At 53.2% G+C, this 15,227-nt stretch overlaps 1 protein-coding gene and 1 long non-coding RNA gene across 2 annotated transcripts in view; one reads left to right on the top strand and one right to left on the bottom strand.

Moving 5' to 3' along the window:
- KLHL29 (kelch like family member 29) overlaps positions 1–8,881 on the bottom strand; it is a 183,467-nt gene extending 174,586 nt beyond the window's left edge. Inside the window, 1 exon segment of the mRNA XM_072650301.1 lies at positions 8,771–8,881. The gene's annotated coding sequence lies outside the window, so the exon portion shown is untranslated.
- Positions 8,882–9,408: 527 nt separating this feature from the next.
- LOC140528906 (uncharacterized) lies at positions 9,409–15,015 on the top strand. Its single transcript, XR_011975343.1, has 3 exons — positions 9,409–10,226; positions 11,046–11,163; positions 13,812–15,015. It is a non-coding gene; the product is annotated as an uncharacterized lncRNA (long non-coding RNA).
- Positions 15,016–15,227: the final 212 nt, after the last annotated feature.

Genomic DNA, 15,227 nt, shown 5'->3' with positions numbered 1-15,227 from the left:
CTCACAGTTAAGAAGGTCTCAAGGCAACTGCCCCCCAATCATTCCTGACTCCCCATTCTGAGTAAACCCTTAGCAGCCCCTCCTGTCCCTCAGGTCTTCTTCTCGTGACATAAATCATGAACTTAAACCCCTTGTCTCAGTGCTTGACCTCCCTGGATGCTTTCTAGTTTGTCAATGTCCTGCTTAAACCTGGTGTTCAGAACTTCAGTCAGTCAGTCAGTAAACATTTATAAAGTACCTGCCCTGTACCAGACAGGGCAGCTGAGTGGTTCACAGGATGGAGTGACAGGCCTGGAGTCAGGAAGACTCATCTCCCCAAGCTGAAATCTAGCCTTAGACACTTGTTGTGTGACCCTAGGCAAGTCACTTAAACCTTGTTGGCCTCAGTTCCTCATCTGTAAAATGAACTGCAGAAAGATATAGCAAACGGCTCCAGTATCTTTGCCAAGAAAACCCAAAATTGAGTCAGTAAGTGTCAGACACAACTAGAATGGCTGAACAGAACTGTGTGCAGGCACTGTGCTAAGTGCCAGGGATACAAAGAAAGGCAAAAGCCAGGCCCTGTTCTCAAGGGCCTCAGTTGGGGGAAACAACATGCAGACAGCAAAGTCCACACGAGCTCTAGGAAGGATAAAGTGGGAACAGATGAGGTCTGATGATGGCAGATGCAGCAGAGAGGAATGATCAATCACCACCTCCCTGTTCCTGGAGCACTGTACATGCATGGGCCCCCTTAATGCTCGGAGATCTCTTTGCCTATCTGGGCTATTCTGGACATAGCTGACGCCTACACAGCTCAAACCCCCAGCTTTTCTTCAGATGCCTTGTTTTCCAGCTCTACCTTTCCCCATCTTATTCTTTTCAAAATAGGATTTGAAGTCTAGGTATAAGGCTTTCCTCCTGCCCTCCCTCAAGCCAGTACGGAAGTTCCAAATCTGTCAATGGCTGGAATGCTCGCTGGCTCCCCAGTGTCTCAGGCTGTGGCCAGCTTCCTGTGACTCCTCCTCCTCTCTAACAAGCATCTTGTTTTTATGTTGGATGCACTTAACAGAGGGGGTGCTCAAAGGCTTAGTTTTAAGTGTTAATATGTATAAATGTTATTCCCTCTTGGAGTACAAGCTCAAGGACTTGGTGCTTTCTCTCTGTCTCCTTGGCACCTGGCACAGCCCCTGGATTGTAAGAGGCGCTTAATAAGTGCTCATTCCGAGTTGGTTCTTGCTCCTTTCCTCCCACATCTTGTAAGGGGCAGACACTGGCCTCAGCCTCCTTCTACCTCTGGGCTCTGCCAGGATCCTACCTCTGACAATGTGGCATGGAGAAGCTTTGAGGATGGGACACCCCAAATGTTTCTAGAAATTAGATACTGGGAGCTAGGTACCAGGCTTTACCATGGCAAGCAGAAATGCAACCGACAGAACAGAGTTCTTGGCAAATATTCTGTTTTCTGCCTTCCTGGTCAACAGCCCATGGCCAGAGACTTGGAACTAATTCAAAGGTAGCTGTTGTTTGATTCGGACCGGAGGGGAGGGCAGAAGCCTGTAGGTGGCTGAAGCCAGGGCTTGGGCCCAGCTGCTAACCCAGGAGCTGAGGCACAGACCCTCCCCCAAACTACCTCTCCTGGATCTGTCCTTGGAGACATGAAAACTCTGCCTGCAGGCTCATGCCAGGCTGCCAGGCTGCCAGCCGATCAGTTGTTAGGAGGGCTACAGATAAGATCTTGGTTCAAGTTCAGGGTAGATGACATCCAGGCCCCTGGGACCCCCTTGCTTTGAGATCCTGTGACCTCCGGACTCTCTAGTCCAGGATGTGCTGATTCAGGGGGTGAGGAAGCAGGATGCAAGTGGACAGGCCCAGGAAATGCATGGGGTACACCTCAGGGAACTAGCACCCCCTCACTTCTTCCTTTCCTTTAATAGTGGGAGGTAGGAGCTGTGGCCTAGAATCTCAGTGCTAGAAGATACCTCAGAGACCACCCAGGCCAACCCATTATCCAAAGAAGACTCCCTGCTACTTATGCCTCCACTGATGGGGAGCTCATTACCCCACTTTCCTACTTTAAAGAAGGGCTCCAAGCCCTCAGGGGCAGAGCACGTGAAGCTCAAAGCATCCTAGCAGTCCCGTGGTCCTTTTTGCCATCTCGATCACATTCTGGTAGGTTGGGGCAGCCTGAGCATGGGAGCATTGGGCCTCTTTGGGCCTGAGGAGCCCCCTCCGTACCTGGATGAAGCTTCCAGAATCCCATTTATCTCATTGTCAGTGAGAGACTGGCCTCTTCTTCCTTTGAATGTAGCTCTAAGTGGGATGCTAGGAGCTTGTCAGAACCACCACCTCAGTGGGGACAGGGACAATGGGGGGGGGGTGTCTGCTTCTGACACAGCCTCAGGGACAAAAGTACTTCCCAAGCCCTCTGAACTTTTCCTTCTACAACTGATCAGTAGTGGGGGCTTGGAATCCTGCCCCCCTAATTGGGTCTACACTGGAAGTATCACACCTCCCAAGGCAGGAAGGCAGGACCTTGAGCAGACCGACTTCAGTATTTCAGGGCTCCAGCTGAGGCCATGTACCTGGGGCCACCAGAGGGCAGCACTGTGCACTCACGTGAGCTCCCTCATCCCCCGCCTCCTTCTCTCTTTCTTTCTTTCTCTCTCTCTCTCTCTCTCTCTCTCTCTCTCTCTCTCTCTCTCTCTCTCTCTCTCTCTCTCTCTCTCTCTCTCTCTCTCTCTCTCACAGTGATGCTTCATCCACCATAGCAGCCCCAGGGCACAGGACTTAAAAGAAGGCAGGCCACATAAGCCTTCCCCTCTTCCACTCCCCAGCTGTGAGGGGCAAGACCTGAGGTTAAAACAGGGTAAGGTCAGGGGGAGAGAACCCGGATAACAAACACCCAAGGCCTGAGGGCAACCCCAGAATGGGGGAGGCCACCAAAAATCCCTTTGTGGTATATCTGGGTTCATGTATGTACCAGAAACTCCCCCAAGTGTGGGAGGCCTGTGATGCCAGGCATCACATTATTGAAATGTCAGCCCCCTGGAGCCAGGTTCCAATGCCATCTCTACCACTAACTCCCAGGACAGCCTTGGGCACAGTCCTTTCCCTCTCCAGGTCCTCTGGACCTCTGGCTCCTCTGCATGAGGTCTATGGACGTCTTGCCAGCTCGGAGTCAAGCCAGATGGTGTGTGGCTCTTGTTTCTGGTCAGGATCTCAGTGGCTTGGTGCTACCTCAGGCATTGTGTGATCCTGGGGGCTGAGGTAGAAACAAGGCTGAAGGGTAGGTACTGCCCATCCTTTTCTTGGGAATTACAGGATTCAGAATTGTTGTTCCTTGCTCTCTTCAAGGTCCTTTTGATTGATCTCTGATGCTTCCTCACTGGGGGTGTTGGACAAGTTGCTTCCTCCATGGGTCTCAATGATCAGATGATACATGCTGGAGACCAAACCAGGAGCCTTCCTCTAAGCAGCCACACTGGGGCAGCTTCTCTTGCAGAGGTGAAGCTGTCGTGTCCAGGTCCAGGAGCAGAGCTCCTCCCACTGATCAGGCACACCCTGCATCCATTCGGATGTGCCCCCAGTGAGATGAGAGACTTAGGGAAATGGCCAAGTACTTGAAGGGCTCAGGATTGCAATGATGCCTGCACGCACACACATGCACACACAGGCACGCACACGCACACACATGCCTGACGCATTTTTCATCCGATTGTGCTTTTGGCAAGCACCACAAATGGAATATTTTCACACAATATGTTGCTGTTCGAATTGGCAAAACACTTCCTGGGAGAGTCAAAGATCTGGGAATTCAGAGACTTGTGCAGCTGGAATTTCAAAATGGGTTAGTCAGAGGAACCCCCAATACCTCCCCCCCCTCTCAAGGTACGCACTTGCTTCCTTTCTTTTTTTTTAAAAAACTCTTAGACAATGCAGCTCACCCACGAGGCTTGGGAGGGGGGCACTCCTTGCTGCCAACCAGAGCCCAACCACCTTCTAATTCTACAGGGAAATCTACTGCTACAACTGAAAAAAAAATGAGTACCCACGCTTCCCCTTCCCCACCTCTAGCTGCTCCTTCCTATTCCATGAGCTCAGGCCTTCGATTCTCTGAAATGTCCTCTCTTGTGTGGATTCAGTGATAAAGGAAGACAGCAATGCTTCTCTCCTCATGGCAGAGAATTCAAGGACCCCTGACATGATCCAGTTCAGCCCCATCATTTTAGCAGAGCACTAAGACCCCAAGAGATACCACGGACTGATTTCTGTTTTCCAGAAATTAAAGAAATGCCAGCACCTGGCAGATTCCATCAAGCTCATTTCATGAGTAGCTGTGGCGCTACGGGAGGTAGCGATCTCTTCGTCCCCGGAGATAAGTGACAGAAAGCAGAGATGGCCGATGACACTCTTGTTTAGTGTACTTTGGCCTGAATGCCTCCTAGGCTCCTTCCATCTCCAAGCCAGGGTCCTGCTTGAAGAAACCAGGTTGTGTGTCTCCACTCGGTTCTTTTGGAGGCTTCGGGGCCTCAGTTTTGGGGATGCAGTCCAGCGGTACCAAGTCTGCATTCCTCCAGCAAGATCAGTCTCACTTCTAGGAGAGCTATTTCCCCTCATGGATCTCTACTCACATGGACTTTCTTTGCGAGTCTCCCTTCCCTCCCCTAAATGCCCTCAACACACCCTGTTCTCCAGGCCCCTTTCCTGCAGGCACTTCAGTCAGCCCAGCAGCTACCCAAGGTCAACAGTGTCTTTACAAATCTTGGTTTCCCTGTCCTGCAGCCAATTAGCCAAGACTGACTGTGCCCTTCCCGGCAAAGACCTGGCCCTGGCCAACACATCCCAGAAGCCCTGTTCAGCCAGTCTTCCATGGCTCCCTAGCCCTGACCTGTCCTCATACGCCATGTCTGCCAGCCAGTTCTCTGCTTTCCAGCATGCTTACTTCAGTGCCTGACACTAGAGGCACTTAGTAAGTGCTTTTTGGCTGACTCAGGTACCAGCTACAGAGGCACAGCTTCGGGGACAGTTTCATTTCTCCATCTCGACTGTCAATCTTCCACATTAATCGTCCCCCCCCACCCATAACAACATCTTTATCGGCCCCTAATTAGCAACTTGATGACAGGCACTGGCAGATTGGAGACACAAAACTGAATCCACCTGTGCTGAGTAGGAGCACCCTGCCCCCCCCACGACTAAGCAAGGTTCAAAGGTCACATGAAGGCAGCAAGGGGTTAGGGGCTTGTCTACTCTGTCACCTTGGGGTCTGAGGACACCACATGTCTAGTGTGGGAAAGGTAAGTGAGGAAGAGGACGGCCTTAACAGTTATCCACTGAACTAGGCCTCTCCAAACGCTGGCCAGCTGAACTGGCCTCAGTGAGGCAGTTTGAAGCAGAAGGCTGGAGGGCTGGCCCACTGCAATGAGATAGACCGTTCCTGTTCCCTTCCCTCCTCCCCACTGCACAGCAGTCATGGCAACCCGGCCTGGGCCAGGAGCAAGACCTCTGCCCAGCTGCCCCAGCACAGCCAAGAACGCCTTTCAGGATCATCGCGTCTGCTGCTGAAGACCAGCAGAGATTCACTGGTAGGCAGACTCCCCAGCGGAGAAAAGTGGGAGACACACGGTTGTCATCAATGCTGGCGATCGACACGGGTGATCCCCCTCACCAGGGCAATCTGAGTGCTGAGAAGCGGGGAGACTGGAAGGACTGTTTAAAGGGCCAGGTGTCCCTGCCTCCCTACAATCTCCCCTTTGCACTGGCTCCCAGAAAGCCTTCCAACTCCGGAGCTCCTGAGGCTCGGCACAAATGCATTCTTTAATCCAAGACTGAGGGAGGGAGGGAAGGTGCACTTGAGGTTGATTTAATGGGTTTCTGCATGAAAAACAAAACGTTTTCATCCACTTGTTTTCTGGATGTGAGAAACTACCATTAGCAGGGAAAATCACTCTCCCCAGCAAGCAGTGGAGGGAGGGAGGGAGCTAGCGAGGGAGTCAGTGAGAGGGTGGCCCCCAACCGACTGCTCCTGGAAACCTCCTCCCAAAGCCTTCCAGATCTGCTCAGCTCCCGTGGCCAGTACTTGGGAGGATGACACCCCCAGCCCCCGAATTGTAATTAAAAAGTGACAAAAAAGGAGGCCCCCACCCCATTGCATGCAGATGAAAACCAGTCACCCTTAAGCTCCTCTTTGTTACCATAGCAACCACAGGGTGTTTCACTTCAGCAAAAGAAACCCTCCCTAGGTATGTCTGTGACTGGGGAGAGGGGACCTGCCCCAGAGAAGCGAATCCCTGGGAGGCAGCAGTCAGGGAAGTGTCTGTCCTCAGCGCTCACAAGCAGGCTTGGTAAAAGGTGGAGAGGAAAGCATTCGAGGTGGGTTAATGTGGCAGCCTTGAAATCTGTTTCCATGCTGCATCTGGACGCTGGCATTCCCCTAACTTGCAGGAGAGACACCTCTGATGTACTCTGCCCATAGCTTGCTGGGGTAGGAGCCCAGCTCTGCACTGGAGCAACGGCATTCAGCCACATCCATCTGCACACTCCCACATACAGCCAATATCCAAACAGGCCTGGCACCCTTTTAAATACTTTTAAGACTGGCATTCTTTCCATGTCTCTGCTCATGCTCTGGAGTACCTGACCCTGGAACCCCCAAAAGGCTCTACTGGTTAGCAGAGAAAGAGGCCCCGGGTAGAGCATGGGCCTGCCTGTCTTTAGTCCAAGGCTGGGCCTAGACTAACCTCGCAAAGTCTTGGCAACAAGGCGTACAAGAGGATGTCTCAAGGTGCCCCTTAAAATGCTCAAATTACTAAATTATAAAGGGGATGGTGGAGAAGGTGGAGGGTGGTACTAGTCACTAAGTATTGCAATTGTACCCCCTCTCCCAATTCACCATCAAGGTGAGGAGCTTGAGGCCAGAAGAGATATCATGGAAGGGAACAGCTGCTTCCTGTCCTGGGACTAAGAAATCTCCAGCTTTCTTTCGAGACTCAACTCAACCCTTCACCCTGAACTGGAGAAATGTCTTCTAAATCATCCCACTGGGAGCCGGCGATGGGAGTGGGAGGAGAGAAGGTGGGAAAAGGGAGAAGGAAGCAGAGAAAAGGTGGGAAAAGAATCAGGGTACAGGGAGACCCCATCTCCAACTCAACCAGCACCCGATGTGGGTGTAGGGGCTGTAGGTTAGGTAGAAGGTTGGAGAGAGTGGTGTCTGACTGCCAGAAGACAGGAGAGCTCACTCAGGCTTCTCTTGCCTTCCCTTGCCTTCCTTTCCCAGCTGAGGGCTGCTGCTACCTCTGCATTCGGCAGAGGAGGCAAGAGGGGTGTTGGTTGACTCCAGAAGGTTTCCGGGGAGCTCCCAGAGGGCACACAAGCGATGGAGTGAGATGGAGTGAGCCATCAGCTGCTTGGGTCCAAAAGGTTCCGGCTGTGGGGGCTCCCCAGAAACTGGCTAGGAGGGAGAGACCTCCCCTCGGACTGCTCCACAGCCCGGAAGCCCGGCCGGCCTGCCTGTCAGCCTGCCTGGCTGCCTGCGATGGGCCCAGGCTCCCTCCCGCAGTGGCAGCTCGGACGGAAAGCAGGGGCCAGAAGCAGGCAGGCAGGCGGGCAGCCTCCTCCGAATAGGCAGAAATGCAGCAGCCCGGAAGCCTTGCTGCAAAGGGGGATTTCCAACAGGGGTCAGGGAAGGATGGATGTTGGGATGCACGGTGGGATGGAAGGCTGGATGGACAGATGGATGGACGGACGGACGGACGGACGGATGGATAGATGAGGTGCTCGCTACCTGCCTCAGTCCCACAGTGCCGGTCAGAGGAGGCAGTAATAGTGTCTGGCCAGCAGCAACAGCGGCAGCAGCAGTCACCACGGAGGGCACCCCCACCCCCACCAGCCACACTCAGAGAGGGATGGAGGCCCCGAAGGAGGAGCAGGCCCTGCCCAGCAACCATCACGGCCAAGCCGGGAGCCCCGAACCCGCTGAAAACCCCTCCAGACTTCCATGGCGCGGGGTGGGGGGCGCCGGGGACTAAACCTAGAATAACTTCATCCTCAGACAGCCGGGAGGGAGGGAAGGGGGAGGGGGCAGGCCGGGTCACCGCCAGTCCCATCAGGAGGGGGTGGTGGTGCAGGCAGGCCCCGTTCCCACTTCAGGCCAGCACACCGGGCCGCGCCACGGACACAGGACACAGCACGAGCGCCCCCACCCCCGGCCACCAAACCCCCCTCTCCACGTCCCTCTCCCTTCGCCTCCCCATCCCATAGGAGCGCGGACACACACACACACACCCCTGTAAGAAATAAACAAACAGCCCCAGGGCCACAGTCAGGTGTGGACGTGGACGTGGTGCTGGCGGGGAGAACGGAACTCTGCCTACCGCACCCCTCTCCCTCCTTCTCCCTTTCTCAGAGGCCGCCAAAGTTATAGCGGGGAGGGGGCCGGGGAGAAGCAGCTGCCCGGAGCCGGCGAGGGTCCCACAGCCACACGCACGCACACACACGTAGACACACGGACACACACACCGGCGCTCGGGCGCACACACACTCACGCCTGCTGGGGGCTCAGCCTGGACTCCCGGCCCGAGCGGGCACGCGCACACGCGCACAGACACACACACGCACACACACGCGCGCACACACACGCACACACGCAGGAAGTTTTTCTCCCCTTTCCCATCATCAGCAGCAGCCGCGGCGGTGGCGGCGGCGGCAGCGCAGGCGCACCGGGCCCAGTCCCCCCCACCCCCGCCCTCCTGGAGGGGTTTGGGGGGGCCCAGGGTCCGGCCCCACTGACCTGAGGGCTCCCTCGGGGACGGCGGCTCCTCCTCCTCCTTCCCTTCCTCCGGGCCCGGCCGGGCTGGCGCGCAGGGGTCTCTCCGGTGCCCAAGGGTCGGCTCGGGGCGCCCTCGGGGGGCCCCGGGACAGGCTCTGCCGCCGTCCCGGGGCTGGCGCGGGGAGGGTCCGGGCGCGGGTCACCGGGGCGGTGGCGGCGGCAGCGGCAGCCCGGACAGCGGCTGCACCATCTCGTCCCCGGCGCCCCCCCACCCCGGCTCCCCCGAGGCGGGCTCTCTCTAGCCGCCGCCGCCGCGGCCGGGGCCCGGGCTGGAGGTCCGGGGGCTGCGGGTGGCGGGCTCGGGCTCGGGCCGGCCGAGGCTGCGGGCTGGAGGCGGCGGCGGCGGCGGGGATGGCGCGGAGACCATGCCTCCCGCTGGTGCCTCCGCTCCGGGGACCGGCCGCCCGCCTGTCTGGCCGCTCCGACTGCCGAGGCGAAGACTGAGCGAGGGAGGGAGGGAGGGGGCGGGGCCGGCCAATCCGGGGCGCTGGGGGGGCCGCGCGGGGCGGGGCCGAGGACGGGGTGGGGGAGGGGGCGAGGAGCCGGAGGAGGGAGGGGGCGGGGCCGCGGCGGGGACTCTCCAGCCCGGGCCTGGCTGGGAGAAGCTGCGGGGCTGCCGCCGAGTGTCTGTCCGTGGGGGCCTGGCCCGCTGCCTGGCAGCCAGCCCCGTGCGCGGACCTTGAGCCACGGCGGGGTCGCTGGAACGGTGTGCCCAGGGCTCTCCAAATCCCCGGCCGCGTCGCCTCTCCCGGCTCCCCATTTCCTCCTACTCCAGGGCTAACCCCTCTACTACCGCCTCGTCCTCCTCCTCCCCTTCCTCTTCTCCCTCCTCCACTCCCTCCTCCTCCTCCCTCTCCTCTCTCCCCTCCTCCCTGACCTGGAGCCCTTCGCCTGGCCCAGTACAGATGGCCAGGTGGGGGCACTGAGCTCCCATTTACAACAGTGGGCAGGGGCTCGAATTGGCAGGCAGTGCCAAGAGCCCCTTGGGACGTCGGCTCCCCATGCCCCTAGGGCGACTTTGCAGTTCCCAAAGCTGAGGCCTTGGGAGCCATCAGGAGGCCTAAAGGACAAGGGGAAGGAGGCACCGAGAACCCACCGGTTCGGTGGGCAACCTTGGTCTGGGGTTGGGACCCTGGCTGCAGGGCACCGACTGCCCAGGGGGAGCCTAGTCCCCTCCCCATCCCCCAGAACCTCCCCTCCACTGGGCAGGGTTTGCCAGTCCCTGCTGCCTGGCTCCGATATTGACTTTTCTTTTCCTGCTGTGTTTTTGCCTGTCTGTCTGACTGTCCATTATGGGCCAGGATAGGTTTTCTGTCATTATTGTGGTGCCTGCTGGTCCACAGTCAGTCTACACTCATGAATGACCTGTAAGAACGGGAGACAGATGACCAAGGAAGACCAGAGAAGACCCAGAGAAGTGTGTGTGCATGCATATGTGTGTATATGTGTGTGTGTCTGTGCATGTGCACGTGCATATGTGTGCCTATGTGCATGTGGGTACATGTGTCTGTGCATGTGTGCATATGTTTACCTGTGTATGTGTGCTTATGTGCATATGTGTGTGCCTATGTATGTGTGTGTGCATGCATATTTAAGGGTGAAGAGAATGGAAGGGAAAGGACTAGGCAGACAGCATTGGGATCAGTAGAGAGGGGGGCTCATTGGGGCATCTCTGTTGGTGTCCAACGTGAGAATCAGTATGGAGGGGAAAAGGCTAAAAAAGATTTCAGGAAGCGTTGGGGGAGGAGGGGCCAGCAAGTCCTTAAGGATCCTGGCGAAACTGGCTGAGGGATGATACAGATAATTAAATGGAGAGAGGATGATTTCCTTGAAATTCAGGACAGAGACAAATGAAACAATGGTGGGCAGCAGCTCTGGGTGCCAGTAGAAGGGCCACCATACTGCTCTGCCCCCCCCCCCTCCCCAGGGCCTTTCCACAGAGATCAGAGGTGATGGGAAAGGCAAGCAGAGAAAACACTATCTCAGCCCAGAGTCTAGTGACAAGATGCTTCTCTGCATGAAGACTCAGTAGACAAATGTCCTCATGTCCCTATGAAGAGAACAGAGCCGTGTGAACCAGGGCAACCTAGGGGCCTCAGCACTGCGTTAACCCTGACCTGAAGCTGGATGTGTCAGGTGTGGGCATGCCACAACCTTTTGTCTGGCTGTTCCTGAGAGTGGAAGGCAATCCAGATTCACCTAGGTGCTTTTGCTCATCTGCCTTTGACCGCCCCAGGTACAGCTGGTTCTCACCAAGGTGTCACCCTCCTTCATTACTGCCAGTGGGAATCCATCTACATCCTCTGCTCCTGTGTGATTCTTATCTCTCTCCATCTTTCCACGAGTCCTCCATGGTGAGTCTCTTCGGTATGTCATGGAAGCTGCTGATTGTTTATCCCACGTGTTCATTTCATGACCCACCCATCTTCCTTTCCAATTAATTATCTACCTCTTGGATAGCATAATTCTTGCATTTAGCAAGAATTTTCCTACATTCATTAGGGGGAAAAAGACAATTTTCCTACATTCAGTAGGGGCAGAAGACAAGTCCCATAAAGCTTGCCTGGTCATCAGTCATTCAAGTTGTTGGAGGTCCTGAGAGGGCTTGGATTTTAAACATTGTATTATCTGGTTTCTGGTCGTTGGAGGCTTTGAGCCTTCCCTCAAACCCTGGGTGTGGTGGGGAAGATGCTTGTCATCTCCTCAGAGTAGGGAGCTTTTGGTTTGGAAATTTTCAGGCCTCTCAAACTCCAAGCCTACAGTTTCTGGGAAGCAATAAGGCCCAGGGTCCCACGGGTCAGATATAGGGAGGCAGAAGGATGACCTTTCATCTACGATACCACGCTCTCTCTCCTGACTTGGTGATTCCATATAAATTCTTCCAGTCCCTAGAGGGTAAAATTTTTCTAGCATTGAAAATGCAAGGGTGGGGTTGAAACCATTCAGGTGCCAACTGAGAAGACTTTTTGATGAAATCATACAATCAGAACTGAATGTGAACAGGGCCTGTAGCCCTCCTTGACCCAATCAAAGCCATTGTATAAAAGACTGGGTCTGCCCCTAAATAAATGTATGTCAAAAGAAGAAACTATGCCAGACACAGGGGGAGGGATTCTGAGCACTTGAATTTGAAATACAGCTAGCATGGCACTTCTACCCACTTCTGAGGAGCAGAGGGAAAACTGGGCTGTGGCAGGAAAGAGAGGTATCCAGAAGCAGAGATCCACACTGAGGGAGGTCTCCAGAAAAGGTCAGCTCTCTTTCCAGTGTCCCCTCCTGACTGTCTGCAGACATCTTTGTCTCATGACCCAAGTATTTCCAGTAACCTGATTTTTGCTTTAACCACAAGGAGGCCAGTGGTTAACTAGAGAGATCTCAATGTAACCTCTGTTGAGGGCTTAGGGATGGTCCTAACTAGGGACTCAGAGGGACTATGGATAGCCTCAGCACTTTTCATCTAAAATGAAATTCCTGACGCAGCAGAGGAGGAAGCCAAGTAGATCTGCAGGGCCATCATGTTGCCCCCTAGACTTTCAATGAGCCAATTATTGTAATGTGTTCCCAAAACACAGTTTCTGAGCTACAAGTGCAGAGAAGCTGGTCACTTGGCAATGAATTCCTTGCTCATGGACACTCAGGAGACAAAACACCCTCGGTGCTCTTTAGTTTCTTACTTCTGCAGTGATGGTAGCAGAGAGGCAAGAAGAGGTCAAAGGATGTTAAGAATCATGGTGTTTTTAGAGCATCCATAAACTCTGACTTGGCTTCTGATACATATTCCAATGACCAACCAGTGGGCTCATTACTAGAAGAACAGAATTCTATAAGTTGAGCTTGACCTTCTCAGGATAAATGATCCATAAGAAAGAAGAAAGTCACAGTTACCTCAGAGGATGGCTCATAGCTCTTCCTCAGAGAAGTAAATAAAGTAATTGATGGGGAGAGTTGCTTTCATCAAGCACTCAAAGGCAACAGAAAATGTAATTTCCTGGGACATTTGGTCATCTTATATTTCAATACTATAGTGTTTGACAAAAAGAGACTACTATGAAATCAGTGGAGGTGTGTGGACTCTCATCAGTAAACAGAGGACCAGAGGGAAAGAAATGCTCTGAAGAGTTGGAGAAGACCTGTATTAAGGCAGATACTCAGGGTCTTTAGTGCAAAGGGGGAAATAAAAGAATCTGAAAGGATGGAGAAAAATCTGTTGGGAAACATGGATCAGGGAACAGGAATGGCCAAGGACTGGTGGGTTTCTTGGAAGATTTTTGTCTATGTCCCATCTTCTGTGGCGCTCCTCTGGAACGGCACTCCCAGGTCTGCTTACAGGGTCTCCAGGGATGAGGAAGGGTTTGAGGGCGAACTGTGGGTCTGTACTACTAAAACTACATAGCCTATAAGTGCCCAGTGCACTTTTCCTGCCAGAAAGCCAGTAGACACAGTTTGCTTGAAGCAGGGGAATTTACTAAGATGATATTGTAAGAGCAAGAGATAAAAAAGATTGCCCCTGTGAACCTGGGATGCAGCTGCCCCCAGATACACATCACTTCTATGGAAGAATAAACGCAAAGCTAGAGTCCAATGACAGCTAGCTAGTGCGGTGGACAGAGTTCCCATTCCGCTTCAGATACTTCCTAGCTGTGTGATACTGACCAAGTCAGCTCGCCTCTGCCTGACTTAGTTTCTCCATCTGTAAAAAGAAGACAATAACAGCAGGTACCTCCCAGGGTTCTTGGGAGGATCAAATGAGATCAGATTTGTCAAGTACTTTGTCAAGCTTAAAACGCTATAGAAAGGCTAGTTATTATGACGATGAGGGGTGAGGTACACATGATAGAAATGCAGGTGGCCTGGGCAGCTGACCCCCCTGGTAGTAGGTCCCAGGGTTCTTTTTCCCTTCATGGAGTCCTCAGAGTGGCCCCCCGGGAGCACTCCGCCCAACAGGTCACTCAGCTGGGTTCAAGGGTCTCATCCACTCTGTAAGACCACTCTCTCTTTCCAGGTCCAGTTCTTTCTTCAAGTCCATAGTTGGCTCTCTTCTCTGCTGCCTGAAGTACCAGTCCTTGATGCTCCTTTCTGCCTGGACTTTGTGACTGTGTCTCCATAGAAAGTGTGCATTTCTGATCCCTGCTGGATCCATCTCAACTATTCTTCAACAGTCCAGGTCAATGGTCCCCCACTATCTGTCTGGTAGTTTCTTTTTTCTATCCTTGGCTGGGGTGGTTGGTTGGGGATGAACTGTATCCTCCACCCTACTCCCAGTATTTCATGAATACTTTCCTTGACAAGAGAACTAGTAGGCAACATACTTGGGCACCCAACAACATCACAAGCCATGAAACTAATTACATTTTAGCAGACTGAAAATGACAAGTTACTGATATGGGAGGGATTTCAGATCAAAATGAGTACTAAGTTAAAAGAATGAGTAAAATAAGCAGAAGATATAGCACACATAAAATAACTCCATTCTAACCTATTTAAACAAGTTATTTATGATGAAAAAATTGGAAATGGACAGAAGACAAGATACAAATATGATTTAAAATAACCTCATGAAGAAATTTAACCAATGTAAATTAATTGGCATAGTAAAGATACCAAGGAAGTCTGAGAAGAACGTTAGAGCAGATCCAGCTCATCTGCCAAATGGCTGGATGTGGCAGCCAAGACCATTGCCATTTTGGAATACTGTATCCAATCTCATGAAATAAGAGATGCATGGTTGTGAGGGGTGTGCCTCATGATGTAGAAGCAGCAGAGGGCAACCCCCCATTAATCTAATCCAGATACCAAAGGAATCACCTCTATAACATTCCCAACATGAGGTCCATCCAGCCTCTGCTCAAAGGCCTCCAAAGAAGAGGAAGTCAGTTCCTCTTGTAGTTCATTCAATTTCATTTTTGTTGGAAAGTTCGTTCTGACATCCAGCCTAAATTTTCCCCTTTGCCACTTCCCCCCTTGCTCCTGGTCTTTCCCTCTGGGGCCAAACTCTACTCCATGGAATAATCCTTCAGTACTAGTATATGGCTGTTATGTTCCCTCAGTCTTTTCTTCTCCAAGCTACGCTCCCTCAACCCATCCTCACATAATGTGGACTCCAGAGCCTTTCCACCTTAGTGGACACCTCTGGACATTGTCCAGCTTTTCAGTGTCCTTTGACAACTATGGCCTCCATGAGTGGACACAGAACTCCAATTGTCTGAGCAGGGCAGAGGACCAAGGGACCATCAGCTCCTGATTATGAGAGCGCTATGGATCTTAATGAATTCCAAGATCCTATCAGCTTCTTTGGCTGCCTATCTCACTGCTGATTCATGGGGGGTGGGGTATCTTCCAGTTCATTCAATCCCCTAGATCTTCCAGAACAGCCTCTATCTAAGCTTGTCTCCCCTGCCTTGTAATGGTGAAGTTGATT

Source organism: Notamacropus eugenii, chromosome 1 (genome assembly GCF_028372415.1).
Source record: "Notamacropus eugenii isolate mMacEug1 chromosome 1, mMacEug1.pri_v2, whole genome shotgun sequence".
Lineage (NCBI taxonomy): Eukaryota > Metazoa > Chordata > Mammalia > Diprotodontia > Macropodidae > Notamacropus > Notamacropus eugenii.
The sequence above is the reverse complement of the archived record's forward strand: the minus strand, read 5'-3'. Positions and strand labels throughout refer to the sequence as shown.